This window comes from Lemur catta, chromosome 5, assembly GCF_020740605.2.
Source record: "Lemur catta isolate mLemCat1 chromosome 5, mLemCat1.pri, whole genome shotgun sequence".
Taxonomy (NCBI): domain Eukaryota; kingdom Metazoa; phylum Chordata; class Mammalia; order Primates; family Lemuridae; genus Lemur; species Lemur catta.
Window position 1 is genome coordinate 51552140 of NC_059132.1, and position 23983 is coordinate 51576122.

The window sequence follows — 23983 nt, forward strand, 5'->3', positions numbered from 1 at the left end:
TGGGGTAGAGTCCTCCAGAGAAACAGAAGAAGGGTAGGAGAGGAAAGAAGTGATCAACCACTTTTAAGGCAGCAGAGAGAAAGACTTTGTGATGTCTATTGGTTTGTCACCTAGCTCACCAAGGTGACCTTAGCAAGGACAATTCCAGTGGAGACCTGGGGGAGCAAACCAGATGTCAGGACGGAAGGAATGCAGGGAGGAAGGAGGGTGTGGAAGGTGTGGACGTGGAGGTACAGAGCATAGACTACTCTTCTAGGACAACTGAGCACAAAGGAAAGAAGAGAGGGAAACAAAGCAAGAAGGGTAGGTGGAACCAAGGGACTGTGTTAGGGCTTCCATGAAAAGGTGAACACAAGGTTTTGTTAGGTGATAGGAAAGGTTGTGGTAAAAATAGAGGAGGGGTAAGTTGGATTTCCATTTTAAATTTCCATTGTCTTAGAGAAAAATCATATATAATTATGATTATATATAAAAACTCTAGGGAATAAACAGTGCTGAGGTTTTAACTATGGGGATCATTAAAAAAATATTTCTCAATTTACAAAGTAGTAATGGCTCAATATGGAATTGTGGAATGGAGGCTGCTGTGAAGAGTTGGAAGGAGGGAAATGTCCAAGGAAGGGGAGGGGTAAAGAATCGGTCATTATGGAGGAAACAGTGGATGTAAGTGACCACAGCACTTGGTGGTCCCTCCCTGTGACGGGGGCCGTCGTCAGGGAGCAAACGTATGTAACTGGGAGAGGTGTGAGTTGACTTGACATGTTGGTTAGGTGATCGGGTTGGCAAAAAGGAAAATCCAGGAAATCACTTTAACAAACGACTCAGGGACCTTTGGTAATTGATCTGCAAATCTCTACTTGGAAGTAAACCAGCTGGATGCAAATCCACATTTTTACTTATTTAGCAAACAAGCAGACAAAAGTCAGATACACCGAGCAGTCTAGTCTCTTCAACCATGTAAAGCAGGGAGGCAGTTTTGTTTTTTATATTCTCGTGAATAAGATGTTGTTTTCAAGCTGCTATTTCATGTGAAACCAGAACGGCAGTTTACACAGTTCCCTCAGAAACCGAGTATCATACAGTACAGTGGTTTCAGTCTCATGTTCTGTTTGTGTGCTCAAGCACGCTCAGGGGCAGGACTGCACATGTGCACAATCGCCAGCTGACAGTGCTTACATGTATTTATATAACTGCTTAGAGAATGTCTTACTAGAACTTACCCTAAACAGATAGCAAAGGCTCCCAGTGAGAAAAGCAGGAGAGGCAACAAAATTAGGGCTGATGGTCAAAGCCACTTCAGCTTTACCTGAAATGTTTCAGTTTTTTATAAGATAAATGCATTACTTATAGATTTTAAAAATTGTAGAAAAATTAGCACTGACAAGATTTTCCCAATTATTTCAAGAAGTCAAAGAGGGTTCTCATCCAGCAGAAGGGCAGATGAACATGATGGAAGTAGAGAAATTAGTACTTTAGATTCCTGAAGGCAGTAAATGTTTCCAGTAAATCAGAATCTTGTAAATTTGCCATCAGTTCTCTCTTAAGAAGTATTCAAAGTCTTTTCTTCCTTTTGCTCTCCTAGGTGCCCGTGTTCCTTCAAACAGCTGTTGTTCTGTGAGCTAGAAGAATGGTTTCACCTTTGCAAATGTCATTTGTCTCCCGCTAACAAACATAAGAAATGGTAGCCATTACCACATTATTAATCAGGTGGTAATGCTTGCAGCTCTAATCCAAAGGACTGAAGAATGAGCAAGAAAGAGGAACAGCAGGGAAGGAATAGTGACATTCTATAGGGACCATGAGGAACACTAAGGGAGCTCCCATCAGGGGTCCTTACCCTGGGCATGGCACGGGGCAAGGGCGAGGCTCAGAGTTTCTGGAGAGGGAGACCAGTCTGGAAAGGATCCCACAGAAGACCTGACAGACAGTCAGAGGGAGACAATTAGGAAGATTCTTACCCAGTGAAAGGGCCTCGGTGGAGGGTATTGGGGCAGAATTTTCAAGGAAACAAGTTGGCCTTTGTTAAGTTTTTCCAGCGAGTCTGGGCGGCTCTGGAACATGAGAAACAGGGTTCTGATCTCCCATCCAGGGCTGGAAATGGTCAAGGTGAACTACTCAGACGAGCAAGAACAAGGAAATCAACATCATACCTGTTGCTAAACTAGCCGGTCATGGGGTTCTGGCAGTGTGGGAGGGCGGGAGAGCCCAGGGCCTGGCTGATGGACTGGGAGGACAGAGGCAAAAGCCAAAGGTGTCCTGTTATGAGAGGGAGAAAACCAGGTCTGTAAGCAGCAAGAGAGCAGAAAAAGAAGGTGGATAATGTTCATTCTTCGTGCTTACTAGACTGCAGTATCTCTTAGGGAAGAAACTGTTGGCATCCCTTTTTGACTTATCTTTTTTATTTATTTATTTATTTTGAGACAGAGTCTCACTGTGTTGCCCGGGCTAGAGTGAGTGCCGTGGCGTCAGCCTAGCTCACAGCAACCTCAAACTCCTGGGCTCAAGTGATCCTCCTGCCTCAGCCTCCCAAGTAGCTGGGACTACAGGCATGCGCCACCATGCCTGGCTAATTTTTTCTATATATATATTTTATTTGGCCAGATAATTTCTTTCATTTTTAGTAGAGACAGGGTCTTGCTCTTGATGAGGCTGGTCTTGAACTCCTGACCTTGAGCAATCCACCCGCCTCGGCCTCTCAGAGTGCTAGGATTACAGGCATGAGCCACCGCGCCCGGCCCCTTTTTGACTTATCACAGTACATGTCCAATAAATGCTTTTAAAGTCACAAGTGAGCTAATGAACAGAAACAGTTATCTCCTTAGGTTGTCTCCTAAGCTACAAGTTTCTTGAGGGTGGGCCCCTGTCTTGTGGACACATGTATCAAGAATGCCCAGGAAAGCTCAGGGGAGTCTGCAGGTATGCAATTGTTATTAAATGGAAAAAAAATGAACTGAATCTTTCTGAGCTCTGATTTCCTCATTTAAAAATGAAAAGTACAAGATTGACTCCCATTCTTAAGTAGAGATGAGGCATGTGTTATAATTCTAGACAACTTTGCTTTTAAAACTTGCCAAATCAACTCTTGAACATTTTCATTTAAATTCCTCGGTGGGCAGCTGATTCCCCATGGCTAATACTGTCTTCCATTGTGGAGGGAAATGAGTCAGGCAAAAGGAATCATAAATACACACACACACACACACACACACACACACACACGCACACATGTACACACTCCTTGCCGATGGATTCTTCAACCCTTGAGTCTTCTCAAATTCTCCTCTCTTCTTCCCCTGCCCTCGTCCTCCACTCCACACAACAGTTGCTCCTTGGACCAGACATCCATGACAAATTCAAAACAGTTGCCTGGGGTTTGGCTACTACTTAACAGGTAGTTATAAGGCATTTTGTGGTGCTAACCAAGATTCCAGCTAACTGAGATGGCATGAAGAAGCTAATTAAAGCAGTCAAGAAGACTGTTTAAATGAAGATGAAAATGGAAACCCTGTCTTCATGGGATAGAGCGATTAGAAATTACAGCTGTTTGTTTTTTGTCAGAACCATCTGTGGTTTGTCGAAATTTTGACACACAGCATAACCTGCCACTAATCAAAAAGGAAAAAAAAAGAAAACAAACCAAAAAGAAGAAGAAGGAAAAAAAAAAAACCCTAAGACTGTAAGTATGAAAACAGACACAGAAAACCAGCATCTCTACAAATGGGAAAAATATTTAACTTGTTTTTCTAAAGTAAGTCTGATCTGTTTTTGGACAAAGTCTCAACTCCTTAGTTTTGCCTTGATACGCTCTCTCTCCATTCTGAAAAACTCAATGGTGGGAGGTCCAGGCAGCTAGAAGTGGGAAAAGAAGCCATAAGATACGGAGAAAAGAACAGAGTTAAGGACAATCAAGTGTCAGACTCAAGTACTTTATATAAAAGGAGCCCAAGCTTAGCTTTTTTGTATATCTAGAGTGTCATTGACTTATGGAAACAACTTGGTGGCATTAATATTTTATATTCATACTATAAAATTATAAATTTTTTTTCTAAAATTTGTACTTTCAAATTTATACTGCTTAAATGCCTAATGAAAATAATCCCTTACCTAATATGGTATAATGGGAAATGCATAGAGGGACATTTTGATAAAATATGTACTATCTGAACTTCTCCTCTACCTCCATCAATTTACTATGAATTCTCTGCATTATAAAATAAAAATTTAGGAGTAGAATAATTCTACCTCAAATCTGGAAGTGTTCCTGATACATAGCATATACTCAAGAATGGTTTTGTAAGAAGAGGAGAGGAAAAGAGAAAGAAAAATAACAGGGTACTTGGATGAATATTGCTAATTCCACTTATGGATGCACTATACATATGATGATTAATATAGATGTTCTTGTTATTGATGTATTTATAAGACCCAACTGTACAAAGTATTGAGCTGAGTGTCTATTTCTTTCTTTGTTTGTGTGGGATCTTTTTATGGGCAGAATATTCTGGAGCAAGATCCAGACCAGCATGAATGACATGGATCTAAATTTCAGAGAAGTCTGACAGTAAACTAAAACAAAACAACAGCAACAAAACAGAAGTCACAAGAGTGCAACACACAACAGGAACTGAGTGTGATGAGGGACAAGGGGCAGCCCTGGGCCTGTCTTGGTGACGGACAGGCAGGAGCTGGAGCAGGAACATCAGGCACTCCTGGGTCTTTGGGGAACATCTGTTGTTCAAACTCTCCCTTTTTCTTTCCTCTCAACCCTCTATGTCCCCAAGTCATTTCCTAGGCACCAGCAACAAGTAGGAAACAAGGAAGGGCAGGAAAAAAGCAAAGTCCTCAGCTGATAATAATATAAATTTGCCACTAATCATAATAGCAAACACTAATATCAGCTTATTTTATTCATGCCAGGCCCTCTTTGAGTGCTTTACATACACTGATTCTATGATTATTCCCATTTTACAGATAAGGAAGCTGAGGCACAAAAAGGCCCAAAGTGTTTAAGGAGTAGAATCACATTCAAATCCAGGTGGTTCGTCTAGGAGCCTGTGCACAGAATGAAGAAGACAAAGGGTTTGGGGCGAGGTAGCTTCTAAATTTTCTTTCACATACACAGATCTCGGCTTCCATACCACACTGTAAGTAGGAGATTCTTCTTTTGAGTCCTTATGCCCTAGCAAGGTACCTATTATGGTGTCTAAGCACATTGTTTCGTGTCAATCTGTAGTGAAAGCTTTGGGAACATATTAAGTCCATAAAACCACAAAATCCTAATTTGGTTGGTTTTGAAATAGCCTAGTTTTCCCCTCAATGCAACCTAGAAGGGGGCTTATGCCACTCAGAAACGTACATTCTAACCGAACTTCATTGCAATGCTAATTTAAAGATCATCCATCTTTCTAAACGTAGCAAATGGGCCAGATTAGAACTAGGTTTCTTCCCTGACCCTAAACTACAGAGTGCCCCCAGCATATCTGAAGGTCTGACAGAGAAAAAAAACGAACAGGCACAGAGAGGAAATGAACCGAGACAACATCACTTCACAGCAACCGGAAGGAAAAACAGACAGACGCACACGCCACTCACATTCTACGTGTGTGGTGGCTCAGTAGGGAAATGCTCACAGCTGCCTTTAGCAGCAGGTCTGGCTGCTACAGCCAGAGAGAAGCGTGATCATGCAACAGGACTAGCTGTCACCTCCTGCTGCGTGCCCAGAGAGAGGGCAGGAACAGGGCGGCAGGGTGGGAGATGATCCTCCAACAGTGGTTCTGCCCTTGGGTGAGTGCTCAGCCACTTTGCTGTGGCCTGCGGGGAGGGGGGGGAGGAAGGGGCAGGAGGGTGGGCGGATCCACTCAGCTTCTTACTTCCTGAGATGGTGTCAGACATTTGGTGGTCCTCCCCTCATTGTTAGCACCCCTTAACTTGGGCTGGGAGCCTTTCGACATGCCCTAAAAGAGGAATGAGTGACTCCAGGTCTCCTTCGAGATGACCTGGAAACTCCAGTTTTAATGCAATGTAAAACCAACATGATTTCTACCTTTGAAATCACCCTAGGTAGGTGCTTCCTGGTGTGTAAGTACACGGCTCCTCCCCTCTTCTGATTGTCCTCAGAACTTACCTGCAGGAACTAAGCGTTTACTTTTCCTAAATTATTCCAGTCCTCCAAAGTGTGGGCTGTCACTTATGCTGTGCAGTTGATTAGAGTCAGATGCATCCTTTACAGCCTCTCTGGGAATGACTCCGGGGGGGCAAGAAATGGTGACTGAGACTTGGGCTCTGCGTGTGCATCCCAGCTCTGTAGAGTCATTAACATCATCTCTATGGGGCTTGGGACAAGTGACAGTACACTGGGTTGTACCTGTCCCAGAGGCCACTCTGACAGTGCCATCCTTACTTTCCTCTACATTTATTCATTCATTTAACTCATTCGTTCATTCAATTGCCTTTCTTCCACAAAGGATTTGAGGCAAGCTTTTTATCTTGTTCAAATGACTTCGAAGTAAAGAACATGTGCAATGATAAGGGGGGAAGTCGTTTTGAGCTATGTGGAAATCAGCCACCCATCTCTGCCCTCTGTGGGTGGTGAGAGATGACAGTGGGTGCTCCAGACTTTCAAACTCCTGCCTGGGGAGCCCCCCCCACCCCCCACCCCAGAAGCTTGGGTCCCACTCAGAACTAAGTGTGAACAGCAATTGTCCAAGACAGAATTCTGGGAACCAGCCAAAAAAATGGTTTTCTTCCTTGTTTCTGTTTTTCTCGAAGCTTGGTTATTTTCAAGGACATTCCTATTTACAGGAATGAAGAAAGTAGAGTTGGTAGAAAGGGAGGGATATGAAATCCGTGTTGAGTTAGAGCTCCACCGTTAATGAGGTAACTTATTTAACAGCTATTTAGCGGCAGTCACTTTGTAAGTCAAAACTTACACAAGAGGGAGCAAAACTGACATTGCCCTGCTTCCAAAAAGCTTACAGTCCAGTCCAGGGGAGAGGCAGACATTAATTACTAATTACACAAATGTGACAGGGGCCAGAATATATTGCAGGGGAACCTCATGTCATCTGGGAGTCAGAGGGTTCCATAAGGAAGATGGAGATGAGAACTGGAAGAGGTGTAGGGGTTCGCCAGGCGAAGGGCTGGCTCACATTCCAGGCAGAGGTCGCAGTTTGTGCAAAGCACTGCAGTGGGAGACTGCAGAACGGTCTGGCTAAATTAAGGCCAGGGTGGCCAGAGGGCAGAGGAGAGTGGCTGAAGATGAGCCTGGAGAAGTGAAATGTGCAGCTGCAGTAAAGACACTGTTTATTCTACAAGCAGTAGAGAAGCTGGGTGTGTTATGGTCTGATCCGTATTTTTAAGGAATCCCTTTTACTGTGGTGTGGAGAATGGGCCAGAGGGGACCACGTCTATAGACAGGAGACCGGTTAGAAGGTTGACACAGTCAGCCAAGCAAGCGTATCTGTGGGACTGGAGACAGAGCGGTGGCAGTGGAGGCAGAAGTGGACAGAGTGAAGAGCCATCTAGAAAGGAAAGTCAACAGCACTTGTTCCAGGAAAGGAGCAAGGCGGGGGTGTCACAGGCCATCACCGGTCTCCTGGCCTGGGTGGGGCTGCCTGCTGGTCACAGACTGGAAAAGCTGATGGAAAGCGAGGTCCAGGCTGAGTTCGGTTCTGGAACTGCTGGTCTTGGAGGGCCTTGCGGATGTCCAAGGGCAGATGTCAGCCAGGCAGATGACGTGTTGGTCTAGAGCTCACAGCAGAGGTCTGGGGAGCACTGGCATGCAGATGGTGATCGAAGCCACAAGTGTGGATGATTCATCCTTGAGAGAGAGTATCTGATGAGAAAAAGGGGGGCGGCTTAGGATTGAACCTCAAGAAATGCTAACATTTAAATAGAGATAGAGAACGAACTCTCCGAGAACAGGATGGCTTCTCAAGAAGTTAAACACAGAATTACCAGGCCGGGCGCGGTGGCTCACGCCTGTAATCCTAGCCCTCTGGGAGGCCGAGGTGGGTGGATCACTCGAGGTCAGGAGTTCGAGACCAGCCTGAGCGAGACCCCATCTCTACTAAAAATAGAAAGAAATTATCTGGCCAACTAAAAATATATATAGAAAAAATTACCCGGGCATGGTGGCACATGCCTGTAGTCCCAGCTACTCGGGAGGCTGAGGCAGGAGGATCGCTTAAGCCCAGGAGTTTGAGGTTGCTGTGAGCTAGGCTGACGCCACGGCACTCACTCTAGCCCAGGCAACAAAGTGAGACTCTGTCTCAAAAAAAAAAAAAAAAAAAAAAAAAACACAGAATTACCATATGACTCAGCAATTTTGCTCCTAGTAATATACCCAAAAGAACTGAAAACAGGGACTCAGGTAGTAGAAACACACTCATTTTCACAGCAGCACTATTCATAATAGCCAAAAAGTGGAAACAGCTTGAATGTCCACCGACAGATGAATGGATAAATTGTGGAATATTCATACAATGGAATATTATTCACCCATAAAAACCATTATAGTACCTGACATATGCTACCTGAGTGAGTCTCAAAAACATGAAGCTAAGTGAAAGACACCAGACCGCATGGTCACATATTTCCAATTATACGAAATGTCCAGAAGAGGCAGATCAGTAGAGATGGTGCAGATTGGTGGTTACCAGGGACTGGGCACAGGGAAAATGGACAGTAATGGGTGTGGGGTTTGCTTTTAGAGTGATAAAAATGTTTCAGAACTAGACAGAGGTGGTGTTTGGGCAATATTACAAGTACATTGAATGCCACTGAATTGTTCTCTTTAAAGTGGTTAGTTTATGTTGTATGAATTTCACCTCAATTTTTTCCTTTAAAGGAAGAAGTAGAAAAACTAGGAAAATGCAATCAGAGTATAGGAGAGGACGTGCTGTGTGACTTTGGCCAAATGACCCAGTGCCTCTTCCTCTACATGTAAATGAGGGGAAACAGCTATCTTGCAGGGCTGTGGTAAGGATAAAATTTCATAGCAAATGTTTTAAGCACCTAGCAGAGAAGGGTGTCTAGAAGCAGTCAGTGTCCTGCCCACATCCTTCGGGCGTCACCATGACTACACTGACTACTGATGGCCTGAATCTTTATCTCATGACCTATGGGCTTTCTCCAGGCCAGGTAGGGCCAACTGTAATCGCCCAAAGACAGATGAAAATGCCCAGGAATGAACTCTTCACTGGGATGTAAATAGCCCAGCTCCCTGAGTGGAATAACTCACGTGGGATTAAGTTACAGTTGCCACAGTGGTAATACCCTTCCCTACCCTGTCCACTTCCTCATTCCCCGTCATGTTTCCTGGGATCATTTCTTCAACTATACACCCTTGAACCCTGCATCAGAGTCCACTTCTGGGGAAACCCAAGCTAAGAACACCTGCTATGCAGTGCTGCAGATACTCACATAGTGTAGTCCTCTGTCCTCCAGTGACCAAGTCTGTTTGACCTTAGACATTTGCATTTTGATATCCCTCAGATCCATTCAAAGGCTGTCATGGAGGAGGGTCCTCGTCATCCCCTTCCGAGGTCTAGCTTGGAGAAAGGGCCCAGCACTAGGTCAGGGAGAGCTCCTTAGACCCGACCTGACTCCATACAAAACGGCACAGTGTGAAGACACGTCCTACTGCAAATGACCTTCCCCTTCCCCTGCTGACGTCTCTCCCACAACTCATTTGATCCACATTTCCGAAGTGTGGGACACCAGTGGGTAACTGTACGGCGTACGAGAGGCCCAGGCAGGCCACTCACTCACATCTGACTCTGGCCTGACCAAAAGCCTCCCCTAACCCTTGGTTCCTTGCCTTTCTAACAAAGAGAAAGTAGACCCGGGGCCAGGAGCAGGCAATGGTGGCTAGCCAAAATTAAATAGCATGGTTTTGTTTTCTTGTATTTTTTTTTTTTTATCATTACCTTCTATTAGCCACAATGGCACTGGTTTGTCATTAGCAGGAGTGGTACAAAAATTTCTTTTAAAATATAAAATCTTTAAGTTTAAAAAAAAAAGCCAACGAATTTAAGAGAAAGCTCGTTACTGATGGTACCGGCAGCACAGCTAACACGCAAACACTGCGGGTGGGGCTTTTCCGAGGGAACACGGCCACGGCTCCCCAGGGCCACTGCAATCCCTCAAGTTCACGGCCGCCGCTTGTTCCGCCCAGTGCCTGGCAAGCACGTGCCCCCGGCCAGGACGAGCGTGGATGTCCTGGGGGGGAGGTGTCCAAGCCGCTCTTCTTTGCGGCAGGCTTTTTCGGGCATCAAAATAAGCAACTTCGCTCCCAAATGTCCGGGCGGTGACGCAGGGTAGAAAAGACTACTCAAAACAGACACACCTCAAGCTCCGTCCTCTGGCGGCTCTGCCCTAAGTGAGAATCTGCGGGGTCCGAGGTAACTCAGCAATGGCGAACCAAGGTGAGGAGTGGAGGTGTCCATCCGTCCAGGCTCTTCTTCACTTTTGCTTAGGATTAGCCACTCTGGTTAGCGGAGCTCTGGAATTCGCTTAGCCGGTCAACTAATAAAAAGTTGCCCTTCCCCCATCCCTGTCTACTTTCCAAGGAAAGTGATAAATGAAGGTTAATACTCCGGGCAAATTTAGCCTGAGGAAAATTTTAAAATATTGTGAAATAGTCTATACAACAAGAAATATATATCATGTGTCTGCATATGCTACATAATAATAGGAATACCAAAACAAATACATGTATGCCACCCATGTTGGTGCCAAGAAGTGTTGATAATTCATTTTCACGGCTGTATTATAGCATCCTCTCGCATGAACGTATGAGAATCTATTTATCATTTCTAACTGTCGACAGTGCTAAGAAATTGCCAAAGATGAAAGTTCAGAGTTGGTATCTAAGGAAGGTACAATGGCCCCCCCAATTTCTCCCTCTCTCATGCACAAAATACTACCAGCAGGGGAGTGAAGCTTTGCTTCAAGCTAGAAAGAGGTTCTACCTGGCAGGGTAAGAAGTCAGCGAGTTAGAGACGAGAGCCCCACAAGGAAGGAGACATCAAGCATCAAGGCGGAAAGGGGCCTTACCTGGGAGGGGAACGAGGGATAAAATGACTGCCTGAGACACAAATGACTCCCCAAGATAAAAAAAGAAAGAAAGAAATTTCCGGGACAGACAATTGTGCTAGGCCAGCCCACGCTGCTTGTGGGCAAAGGAAGGCTTTCACTCTCACCGTCCACTTCCCCTGCACACAAACCCTTGGGGACAGGAGCTATACGAATATTTCCTTTGCAGAAGCGTCCTCCCCACAGCAGCAGAATGGGCCCCGTGAGTGCTCGCTTTGCTCCATCCTGCAGAGAATCAGATTTGGTCCCAGGCTCACCTATAGGCTTCCCAGTGATGTATTTTTTATGTTCACCTTTTCCTTCCAGTACATGGGACCATTTAGCCACCACACAAGCATCAAATGGTGGCGTCCATGAACCTTCAGTAACCTCTAGACTCGTTTCCACGACTCTGAAATCCCCCACCCACAGCTTCGCTTGCCAAGAGTGGAAATATTTAGAGGAAGTGAGACTGTCGGGTGGCTCAGCCTCGCCAGGGAAGTGTCTTCCCTCACAGCACAGTAGTAAGCCAGTGCCCACGTCACACCACCAGGACACGGCTCTAGGAACCACAGTGTTCCCTCAGCACCTGTTTCTCGTGCACATGCTTTGTATCACAGAAGAAACGCAACACCAAGGAGGTGATCCTCTCCTTCCCTCTCCCGGAGTGTAGACGTTGCAGTCTAGAGCTTACTCCAGGGGCTGCATCAGTGGTTTGGCTTTGGTAGCTGTGGGGCCTCAGTGGGTGAGACCTGTTCCTGGTAAATGACATACATTGATCGATTCATTCAGAGAGTAAATGAGTAAGTGATACCGTATTAGTCAGGGTTCTCCAGATGAACAGAATCAGTAGAGTGTGTGTGTGTGTGTGTGTATGTGTGTTTGTGTGTGTGTGTAGTGTGTACATACAGACAGGGGGGTTTATTTTGTGGAATTGGCTCACACAGTTACGGAGACTGGCAAGTCCAAAATCTGCAAGGCAGGCTGGCAGGCTAGACAGTCAGGGAAGAGTTGATGTTGCAGGTCAAGTGCAAAGGCAGGCTGCTGGCAGAATTCCTTCTTGCTCAGGGGAGGTTCGTCTTTCCTCCGTCAAGGCCTTCACGTGATTGGATGAGGCCCATCCACATTCTGGAGGGTCATTTGCTGTATTTAAAGTCTACTAATTTAGATGTTAATCTCATCTTTTATTTAAAAGAAAGATAGCTTTGCAACAATATCCAGAAGAATATTTGACCAAACATCTGGGTACTTTAGCCTAGCCAAGTTGATACATAAAATTAACCATCATGGAGACTGTATCTCATTTCAGATAGTAATTGAGTAGTTATTTATTCAACATTTGTTAAGGGCCCAGTATGGCCCAGGCACCAGGCCCGATGCTAAGGTCTCAGCAGTAAAGCCAAGTCCCCACCCTTAAAGAGCTCAGAGATCGGGGAGGTGAAACATTTGCAGGTATTGTGTCTTCAAGAAGCACTACAAACACAACTCAAATCAAATCTAATTTTCCCCTATTAATATGGTATTGGGACATAGTAAGGAAAAGAACAGAGGGTGTGACTCCGTGGACTTTATCATCTACCAGAGACCCCAGATCTAAATTACATGATGACCATACACACATTTTAACAATCATATACAATATGCTCTGCATTATACACTTTTCAAAATCACGTAGAATTCAGTTTTAAAGGACGCCAAGGATTAACATGTTGCATAAAATTATATTTTAAATAAAATGACCAGAGTCCTTCATACATAATTATTTCACTTTCTTCATGTTTTTTATTTTTATGACAAAATAGTTCAAAGAACCACTTAATGAAGACGTTATGATTTCTGAATGATTGACTTGGGAAGACTCAGAACTGCTTAATGATGTCTGTTTCTTTGTTTGCTTTAAGTTGTTTGCTTTACTGTCCTCTTTCTTCATTGTGTTTTCGGGATTTTTGTCTGAAGCAAGGACAAGTATTAGAAATACAGGCATTAGTTCATGTGGTTCAGAACTGAGAAGCCATTTTCTTAAAATGAATCTGAGTACCTACACCAGCTTGCTGTTAAGTGATACACATGCCACAGGCTTAGGAGTTTCACATTCTTAATTTATATGCTAAAAGAACATCATTCTTTTATTAGAATGTTTGTGTGTCACAGGTGAGGAGTAATAATCCAATCAAAGTTTTGGGTAAGGGCTGGAGAGGACACAGGAACGAGTAGTACACACGGGTGTACTTCGCAGAGTAGAATTTGACTAAAGAAAGCATCACCACGATTTATCGCCTGTTACCTCCAACACACAGCCCCCTACTCTTGAGAATCTTACATTTGAGTTGAGGAAAGTGTGTATGTTTGTAAAACAAAAATCACATTTAAAAAGTAGCTAAATATATTGCTTAGTGAAAGAAGCCAATCTGAAAAGGCCACATACTGTATAATGCTAATGACATGACATTGTGGAAAAGGCCAAACTGTAGAGAGAGTAAAAAGATCAGTGGTTACCCGGGGGTGGGGGGGGGGGGGAGAACAGGCAGAGCTCAGGGGGTTTTAAGAGCAGTGAAACCTCCCTGCTGGCTACCACGATGGTGGATACATGTCACTGTACATTTGTCCAAACACAGAATGTCCAACCCTGGGAGTGAACCCTAATGTAAACTATGGACATTGGGTGATGATGATGCGTCAGTGTAAGTTCATTGATTGTAACCAATGTGTTGTCTGGCGGGGGCCGTTGATAGTGTGGGAGGCTGTGTGTGTGTGGGGACAAGAGGTATATGGGACATCTCTGTACCTTCTACATAATTTTTCTGTAAACCTAAAACTGTTTTAAAAAAATAAAGTCTTACTGTTTTTTAAGGCACTAAATGGCCCCTTTAATGTTCCTCTGAAATGTTAAAAACATGCCCAAGGTAGGAGATTTGTACTTATGGTCCCTCTGCCTGGAATGATCTTCTGGGAGATGCTCCCTGTCCCACTCGGCTCTGGGCCACAGGGCACCTTACCTGGCAGCACTCCCTCACCACGCTGCACTTACCCCCACCTGACGCGGTGCACACCTGCCCGCGTCCTCCCTGGCTGTCAGCTCTGGGGGTGGGTGCAGGACTTTGTTTTGTCCACAGCTAGATGTCTGGCACATGCTGAACAAACCCCTGCTGAATGAATGCGTGAGTGAACTAATGACAGAAGCACTGAGCGAGTGTTAGAGCCCAAGCCTGCAGGCAGAGAGGGGGGCTCTGTAAGCGACAAGCCTGCTCGGGAGTGAAGCTGGGGATGCCTTTGCAGAACAGGAAGGGTACAGAAAAGCATGGGGCGGTCGTGAGGGGAAGAAAAGGTGGCTTGAGCAGAGCGGCATGCACTTGGGGGGCTTGTGAGGGGATCCCTTGGACTGGCATGCAGATCATGGGGGGCCAGGGGTGGGCGCCGCCCCTCATGCACAGAACCGGGGCTGGCGGCAGGCCTGGCAGGTGCCTGGGAGCCGAGAAAGCCCACCCCTCCAGCCGTGCGTGCTGCAGGCAAAGACAAACGTTTCCGCAGGAAAGCAAATTTGGATCCCCTCCAGTATTTGAATAACAGCCTGATTGAAAAGCAGAGTTCTACTCAACACAGCAGAGCAAAGAATATTTTTGGCCTGTGCGTTTTTCAAAGAAAATGTTACTAGCTGCTTGCTTCAGCTGTAGGAAAACTTTAGTAATACTTCGGTGCAGTGTCTTACTCTAAGCAGGCCTGGGATCCAGGGAGCGCCTTCCGGGTTCCTGCAAGGAGGATTTAGCAGAGAAACGCATCTATTTTGTTGTCGTTAAACAAAGTGCTGCATAGGGGAAAAATTCTTTATATAAATCAGTTAACATCCTCAACAACAATATTCCCTGAGCACCCAGTTAGAGAAGTGTTGGCCTCTTCTATGTCATATTTTCTATCTGCTGAATAATTTCTTTCTCAATGGCCTAGAAGAGCTACTTGGCCCAACACACCCTATTTGAGTTCAACCAGGCATGGGTTTTTTCATTTTGAGGCTATGTGAAATGCAGTTGTGCATGATACTGAAAATATGAACACAATCCAAAAGTCCATCAATAGGGTCCTTATTACAATTTGGCAATCCATGCTTTGGAATGCTATGCTACCGTTAAAAAAAGAATGAAGGGAATGTATACATAAAGATAGGAAAAGATGTGAACCAAATTCAAAGCAACAACTACAAGAGAACATATGGTATAAGTCCATCTTTTTATTTTTTCAGAGACAGGGTCTCACTCTGTCACCCAGTCTAGAATGCAGTGGTGCAATCATAATTCACTGCAGCCTTGAACTCCTTGGTTCAAGCAATCCTCCATCCTCAGCCTCCTGAGTAGCTGGGACCACAGTCACAAGCCACCACACCTGGCTCCACTTTTCATAGAGGTATTATTTGTGCCTATCTGCTTATAAAACAAAATTCTAGCAAAATATAGACACCAGAAGTATTTTTAAATGTTTGGGGGTTGAGATTAAGACTAGCTCACTTTGTGCAGTAGACATTGTCAGTCTTTGGCTATTTAAAAATGAGTTTATATTGCTTTTGTATTAATAATTGAAAACTGGCTCAGATGTATTTTAATGGGAACTTGTATGGTAGATAGGAGCAATGGTTGGGGGAATGAGGAATTCCTAATAAAAGTTAATATTAGGAATGCATTTTTAAAATAGTCTTAGCTTAAAAATAATAATAATTCTTCCTTCACCAGGCTTACATTTTGATTGTTTTTGTTTTGGTTTGTTTTCTTATTTTTTGCACTCATTACTAAATAATTGTCAAAAGTAAATAGCAGAGTGAGACCCTGTTTCTACTAAAAATAGAAAAATAAGATTAGCCAGGTGTGGTGGCACATGCCTGTAGTCCCAGCTACTCGGGAGGCTGAGGCAGGAGGATCGCTTGAGCCCAGGGGTTTGAGGTTGCTCTGAGCTGTGATGACACCACTGCACTGTAGCCCAGGAGATAGAGCAAGACTCTGTCTCAAAAAAAAAAAAAAAAAAAAAAGTAAATAGCAAAGTAAAAAACTTTCTAAGCAAGGTGAGAAGCAGCCATGGCCATACTATCTAAGGAGATCCTTTTTCTGCGGCGTGAGAACAGAGCAATTATCAAGCAACATAAACTGGAGAAGTGGTCACAGAGGTCAGGAAATGAGCCAATCCAAGAGGCCGGAGTAACTGGTGGAGGGCTTCAGAGAGCAGCTCTGGAGCCGGCTGCCTGGGTTCAAGCCCCGCCCCCACCCTCCACCACTCACCTGCCATGTGCTCTTGGGCAAGTTACTTTACTTTTCTGTTTCTCATCTGCACAAAGGAGGTACTATGAGTCCTACCTCTCTGGCTGGTTTTGAAGGTTTTGTGAGTCAATAGATGGTTTGGGGTGTTACATGAGTCAATACACACGAGTACCTAGAGCAATATCTGACACATGGCGTGCTCAATACATATTAGCTAGTAGGAGGAAAAGGAGGAGAGAAGATCTCATAAACGAGAAGGGCCCCAAAGAATGAGTAGGGTTTGACATGAAAAGACCATTCCAGAAGATAAAAGCATGGAAAAACGAAACAAAACCCAAAGGCACAGAATGAATGAAACAATCCAGTTAAATTCAGTCTAACCTCTGCCAGGAAAGCCAAAATGACATTTCATTACTAGGTGATAAACTTTTTTTTTTCCTTGAGACAGATTCTTGCTTTGTTGCCTGGGCTAAAGTGACTGCCAAGATGTCAGCCTAGTTCATACCAACCTCAAACTCCTGGGCTCAAGCAATCCTCCTGCCTCAGCCTCCCGAGTAGCTGGGATTACAGGTGCAAGCCGCCACACCCAGCCAATTTTTTGTCTCCATTTTTTAGTTGACTGGCTAATTTTTTCTATTTTTAGTAGATATAGGGGTCTTGCTCTTTACTCAGGCTGATCTCGAACTCCTGACCTGAAGCCATCCTCCCACCTCGGCCTCCCAGAGTACTAGGATTACAGGCATGAGCCAATGCGCCAGGCCACGTACAAGTATTAAAATAAAATATAAGGAGGATTTTTTAAATCTAGTCTTCCTTTATTGTCATGTAGACCAATCTGTATATTAGTCATTACTCAAAAAATATGTACTGAGTCCCTACAGTGTGCTGGGCACTGATCAGGAACGAGACAGGGGCATGTTTCCCACTGCATGAAACTTTCTCAAGTGGGCTTAAAGTTGGAAAGCTATTGGAATCATTTATTTCACTGTGTGTTGATTTGTAATGTATCCAAGCATTGTGGTAGTCACCTCAGCGCGACTTGCTAAGGAACAGAAGAAAGATCATTGTGTGACCCTTAAAACACAGACAACTCTTGATTTTTCTGTGCTAATGAGAGATCACAAGAATATAGTTGATAGATTCAATTGTGTTTCTTTTACCTGTAAATTCAACAAATCCTCCTTATTTTGCCTTTTTAAACCTTTTCTCCATCTGATTGGATTTCTGGTCATCCTCAATGCCTGTCTCTTCTCAACTTGCAAATGGCCCTCAGGGTCCAAGGGCAAGGGACAACGCAGCTGAGTGGCAGGCTGTCCACAGTACGTTCCAAGCAGACCTTCAGTAACTCAGTTGCGTGACTTTGGCAAAGACCATACCAGCCTCACCCATGAAAATAAATGCAAATAGGTCCCTGACACTCTAAGGCTTTTGATTTCTACCCTGGACCACACTGAAGAGTCCTTATGAAAGCCAAAGTCCAGTCTTGTGAACTCCTGAGAGTTCATACAAGAAGGGCAGAATTTCCTAGGTCTGCAGGATGCATTTGCAAGGAGTGCTATGCAAAATGTACCAAAACAGCTAGTAGCTGAGTTTAAGAAATTATAGTGATTAGTTGGTCCAATGGGGTATCATTCACTCCTAGAACCACATTCCAAGGATTGAGCTGGGGAGTTTGGTCTCCAGGACAGAGTTCAAAATCAGATGGGGACCATTACAAAATTTCCACTGAAAAATAAATTCCTCATAAGAGAAATTGAGAGACTTGCAAGTTGCAACTTACTCTAAACCTAATGACAGTCTGTAACATTTGCAAAGAAAGCACAGGACTTCTGAATGATGGTGAGGGGCGTGGGGACTCCTAGCAGATGGATCTGAATCCAACAGGCATGGTGGATCCTGTAGAATGATGACCCCTTTTAGAGCGAACTGCACTGGGAGAGGAGTCAAATTTCCTGCCTCCAAGATCCTTACCAACAGCAAAGATTGATAAAACACATTTGTGCTGCCGTGTTCTTCAAAAGTTCAACCATATAATAACTTTAACAGGCGCATCATACTGTGCTGCCTACATTTCAAACCTTTCCTTGGTGTAGGATGAGCACAATAGAGACAAATGTTGTTCTTATCCAGCCACTGGTAAGGTTTTGTCTTCCTGAATCCCAGAAGCTAAATCACTGGCGACCTCAGAGGCTCTGCCCTAAGTCTTATTTGATGCCTACTGACTTTTTAGACCACTGTGTGTGATTTTAGCCAGACAAACCTGGGAGAAGGATTAAGGCTGCACAAGGAAGAAAGGCTAGTATTCTGACCAATCCTGCAGTGAGTTTTTTGTAAGGCCCTTTCCACTGATAATTTAGCTTTATAAGGCCCCCTCTTGAGGTAACCCTCCTTTCTTAGTGGTCAGTACAGTGAAAACGAGGCTTTTATTTTATGTTTGATTTGTCTCTTTATTCTTGGTGCTGGGGAACATCGTTGGATGGAAATTTTCACAGCCAACATTTAGATATTATATTATAATTCACGCAGCACATTGACCCACGTCATCTTATTTGATTTCCCAATGTTCTGGGGAGTATTTATTATATCTCCCACCAGACAGATGATGACACAGGGGAGACTGCAACAGGGTAGATGAGGTGACTTAGGTAAAGTTGGGCAACTGATCAGATGACTGACACAGCTAGGACGGAAACCCAGGTCACCTAAGTCGTGGGCTTAGAGTTCATCCAATGACGAGGCAACTCCTTGCTGTGCACCCTTGTGGCATGCATTACCTTAGTATAAAGACATTGCTTTTTGTCAGACAAAAATACATTTTAAGTGCTTTTATAGTGCTGACTTCCAGGGACTATCCCATGGAAAAATCAACTGTCTGTATGAAGTGACCCGTCTTTCAAGTACCTCATATCCATGGGCTCCTTCCAGTTTTACTTTGTTAAAATGTGCTTTCAGGAAAGGATTCAATCTCATTGATTTCAATTAATGTAACTCCAAGCCACCACCCTTCCGCTGCTTACATTTTATCCTGTATTTCTTACTATGAATAGGCTTTACTTCTCAAGTAAAGAGAATTTCGAAGAGTAGATGGAGAAGATGAGGTTTTAAATTGGAGCTATTTTTCCTTAGCCTCTTCCCCGAAATTCTACTACATAGATGTACAGGGCTTTCACCAGCTCATCTCTAACCCAGACATTCTGATGTACCAGCTAAGCTAGCATTTATCACAGACAGGCAGTCAGCAGGAAGAGCTGCTTTTCTTTGAAAGTAGAGTAAGAACAGGTCTATGGAATCCTGGGGTCATCTGGTTTCCTCAGTGGGAAGAAAGAGGATGTCTCAGAATTAACTAGAAGGCTTTATTATTGTGGATAATGTGATTAAAACATTCATGCATAAGTTTTCAAAATACCCTCCCTTCCTTGTGGATCATTTAACTTCTCCTGGAAGAACAGAGGATGGAAACTCTCACTGTATTCATGAATTAAAAATTCACATGTTAAGAACCTATCAAATTAAAAAAAAAAGGCTTGAAAGGTAGGATAATGATTTCAGCAAACAGAACATTTAAGTATTCTGTTATGAAACAATGTGTTCCCATTTGGGGGAGATGTGGCAGAAAATATAACCACCATAATGAGAGAGGCTCCCCCAAATCTACCCACCCACTTCCTGTCTCTGGCCCAGTCAGTCGTGAGCACCCTGCCTGCTGCACTGACGCCACCCCTCTCCCCACCCTGCCAGCCCCTCTGAGCTGGAGACGAGGCCAGCGTGGGCATAAGGAAGGAGGAGAGGGAGTGTAGGGGCTCCCTTTGGCTTATGAAGAAAATATCATAATAGATATTATTGTAAAAAACCAAAAAGTAGTAGGATGTATTCCATACCATTCTTCTCCCTCTTCCTCAAAGCTATTTCAATTTTCAGGGACATTCTATTTGTTAATGGGACCGTGAGAAATGCATGGTAGACTTTCTGGTTAGTAGGTAGGAGGGATAGGAGGTGTATGGTGATATAATAATAGGGTAGCTATGCTTTATTGATCACTTAGTATGTTCTCAGTAAACACATCTCCTTTGGTTCACAACCACCCAAGGAGAGAGGTAGAGCTCCATTAGGGGTTAGAAGCAAGGGCTGTGGAGTCAGCCTGCCTGGGTTCGAATCCTGGTTGTGCCATGTACCTGCTGCGAGGCCTTGGGACAGTTACTTAACGTCTCCATGAATCAGAATTGAGATAACAATAGCGTCATACACCTGTGTGGGGCATTCCCAAGACCACCCCCAGGTTCAGTGACTCACTAGGAAGACCACAAGATTCAGCGCATAGTCACACCCACAGCTAAGCTCTATTACATCAAATCCAGCAAAGGGCAAGGCACACGGAGGAAAGCAGGCCGGCGCTATCAAAGGTCCTCTCCCAGTGCAGTCACATGAGACACACTTAGATCCTTCAGCATTGAGTTACGACAGGTATGAAATATTGTCTTCCAGGGAAGCTCATCAGAGTCTCGGTGCCAGAATTTTGATTGGGAACTGATAAATTAGGTACCCTGTGTCTGGCATGTACCAAAATTCCAGACTCTTGGAAAAAAAATCAGGCGTTCAGCATAAACCCCATTGTTTGCATAGTTAAGGCACAGTGAGCCACTCTTATCACGGAACAGTGGGAATCCTTCCCAAGTTCCCAGACACCGGCCAAGGGTCAGCCTTGCAGGCAGGACTGAGACAGCAGTCTCGTGCCTGCTATGTGAACTCTTTTCTGCACGCTGTCTCATTTGATTGTTGTGAGATTAGATGAAATAATATAGATCCACTGCTTACAGCAGTGCCTAACACGTGGGAAACCCTAAACATTCTTTTAGCCATTACTATTAAGTGGGGAAAAAATACTGAGGTTTAGAATGACTACAGAGCCAAAATTGGCTGAATTCATATTTGCCTGACTAAAAAACATTCATGCATTCATTCACTTCACTCTAGCATAAGCAAAATAGTATCCTTCTTCAAACCACCACTGGAGAATGGAGATGGTGGGTCCCTCCCTTCTCAGGTTCCCAGCAGATGGAGCCTCTAAATTTAGCTGACTATGTTGAAGACAGAGCCTTCTCCCTGTGCTGCAGAAGCCTCATCAGTTAAATTTACTCTCAGACTGTATTCATGGTCTAGTACTCTAATGCTTCAGGTGAACCTATTTTGGGATTTTCCTGCTACTCCATTAGGCATGCTTTATTGCTGTCCTTCAGTTTTCAGGATATGAATCCAGGATGCATAAGAATTTTCTTTCACAAGATCTAGATGGCGAATCTGCACATGATAATTGAAACATCCAATTATAAATCATTTTTAGCCTTAAAGAATTTCTAGTGAAAAATTGTGTCCTCCCCACCCTTCCCAAATGCCAACCAGTTAATCATGGGATTACCTCTATCTCATCTTCCACCAGATTTTCGGGTCTTTGGTTATGTCGATGAGCAGTGGAACATCCACCAGCTGGCTGTGAATGCACTCTAGGCAACGACAGTGCTAGTCAGACAGTTGCACCCCAGACATCTCTGCATTGAAATGGAGTCACTGAGAGGGATCTTTTAGTTAAAAAAAAGGGGGGGGATTTAGAAATGGGGGCAGGGCTAGAAGAATGCTTTGAATTTTAAATTAATAAAAAAAAAGCACATCAGCAATGGAGATTGCCATGTAGCCATAGAGTAGGATGAAAACAAAGAGTCTTAGAGCAATAGTTTCTTTCAACATTGGCCTTGTTAACTGTTATACATCTGTCTTTTCCAATAAATGAGGATTTTGTAACTTCTTAGTCATTTCTATCCCCATAGAGCCTAGCAGAGAATTCACACATGGTCAATGTTTGTTAAAGGTCTGTTCCATTAACACTCAAATCCTAATGCATTTCCATTTAATAAATGAAATTCATCTTTGGGTTTGGTGGTTCAGGCATGTCCCAAGCGAGTAGGTGGCTATTTCCTAGATGACTGTAGTCAGCTCAGTACGAGATTTTGACGCCCACACAAATCTTTCTCTCTGGTGAGAAAAACAAGCAAGAGAAGGGAGCTATAATGAAAGAATCGTGTGACTGGGGTGGTTCGATATAATTTGAAGAATAAATAACGGCATCCAAAAAAAAAATAAATGTGAAGCTCATGGCATATGGGGATCAAAGTGCTCATTGTAGCTCCGGTTGCTAGTAGCTGGGCCCAAGGATGCTACTGACTGGCTTAAGGCATGCAAAGGAGAAGCAAGAGGGAGAATACACGGAGCAGAGGGAGAGGAAATGAGAGAGACGAGAATGGAATAATGTCAGTGTCTTAATTAGTTTGGGCTGCTGCAACAAAGTACTCTAGACTGGGTGGCTTGGAAACAACAGAAATCTGTTTCCCACAGTTCTGGAAGGAAGCTGGAGTTCTGAGATCAGAGTGTCTGATGAAGGCCCTCTTCAGTTGCAAATTGCTGCCTTCTTGTATCCTCAAAAGGCAGAAAAAGAACTGGAGAGCTCCCCCGGGGTCTCAAAAAAGGACACTAAACCTAATCATGAGGCTCCACCCTCATGAGCTAATCACCTTCCAAAGGCCCCAGCTCTAATGCCATCATGGTGTGTGTGGGGGGCGGTTAGGAGTTCACCATATGAATTTGGGAGGGATACAAACATTCAGTTTATTGCAACCAGCATAGCCTAACTCACTAAGACGTTACCTCCCTGTGTAATCCCCCAAACGTTCCTTGGATATCTTTGCCTCCACCTTTGCTCAGACTAATTTCTCCTTCCTATCCATGTGCCAGCTTAGCTCACATAACCCCCCCTTCTTGAAAACCCCCAGCCCATCCCAGCATCCAATGCTTTCTCCCTCCTCTGAACTCTTATATCTTCCATTGTAATGTTGGATATTTCTCCTTAGGGTCACAATTAGATCATACAGATATGTCGTATATACTCCTAAGTTTCTCAAACAAGACTGATGTGGTTTTTGTTCTCGCCCCAGCTACAAGCATTTCTGACCCATCTGCTGTGAATGAAGTGCAAAGACGGGACCATCTAGAGTTTGGCCAGACTTCCACCAGGGCCCCCATCCTTTCAGCTCTGACCCCCTGGCACTGCTGTCTGAGCACGCAAGTTTCCTTTAGCAAAGCCCAAAACTAGGTCTGCCAGAGGCTGTTGTCTTATATTTATTATTTCTGGAAACCATGCCTCTACTATTTCATTGCTTAAATAAAGCTTGAGTACCCCAAAAGTGAATGCCAGAAGAAAGTACCACACATGCATACACACGCAGAGTACATGTGCACATACACTCATGCACACAAACAAGCTGATGTATGTGTTTTCATTTGATCTACCTCCAGAGCCTGAGTGGGAAACTCTATGAACCCTTTCTGTTGTTTCTGTTATATTGCTCTGCTCTTGTGATGATATGGCAGCTTCCTGAAAGCTCCATGCAGTCAGGGAGTGAATGGTACCCTTCCCTGGACAGATAGTGACCACACAATTCTTACTTGGGAAGATTATTTCATTTTCTCCTCTTCCCTGTGACACTCCTTAAATTCCTAGCAGACTCTTAATCACGGTCACCTTTGGCAGTTATCTTGCTGATCTGTATTTCAACCCTTTCCTCAGGAGTCATACCCGCTTCACCCTGAGAGGGATGCTTTCTTTTGCTCAATTTCTCTTTAGT

The 23983-nt window shown here is 44.2% G+C and overlaps 1 long non-coding RNA gene across 1 annotated transcript in view; it reads left to right on the plus strand.

Moving 5' to 3' along the window:
* The first annotated feature begins 5613 nt into the window (after positions 1–5613).
* Positions 5614–23983, plus strand: part of LOC123638270 — a 108587-nt gene continuing 90217 nt past the window's right edge. The window contains exon 1 of the long non-coding RNA XR_006735267.1: positions 5614–5784. This is a non-coding gene — a long non-coding RNA (uncharacterized LOC123638270). The remainder of the gene's footprint in view (positions 5785–23983) is intronic.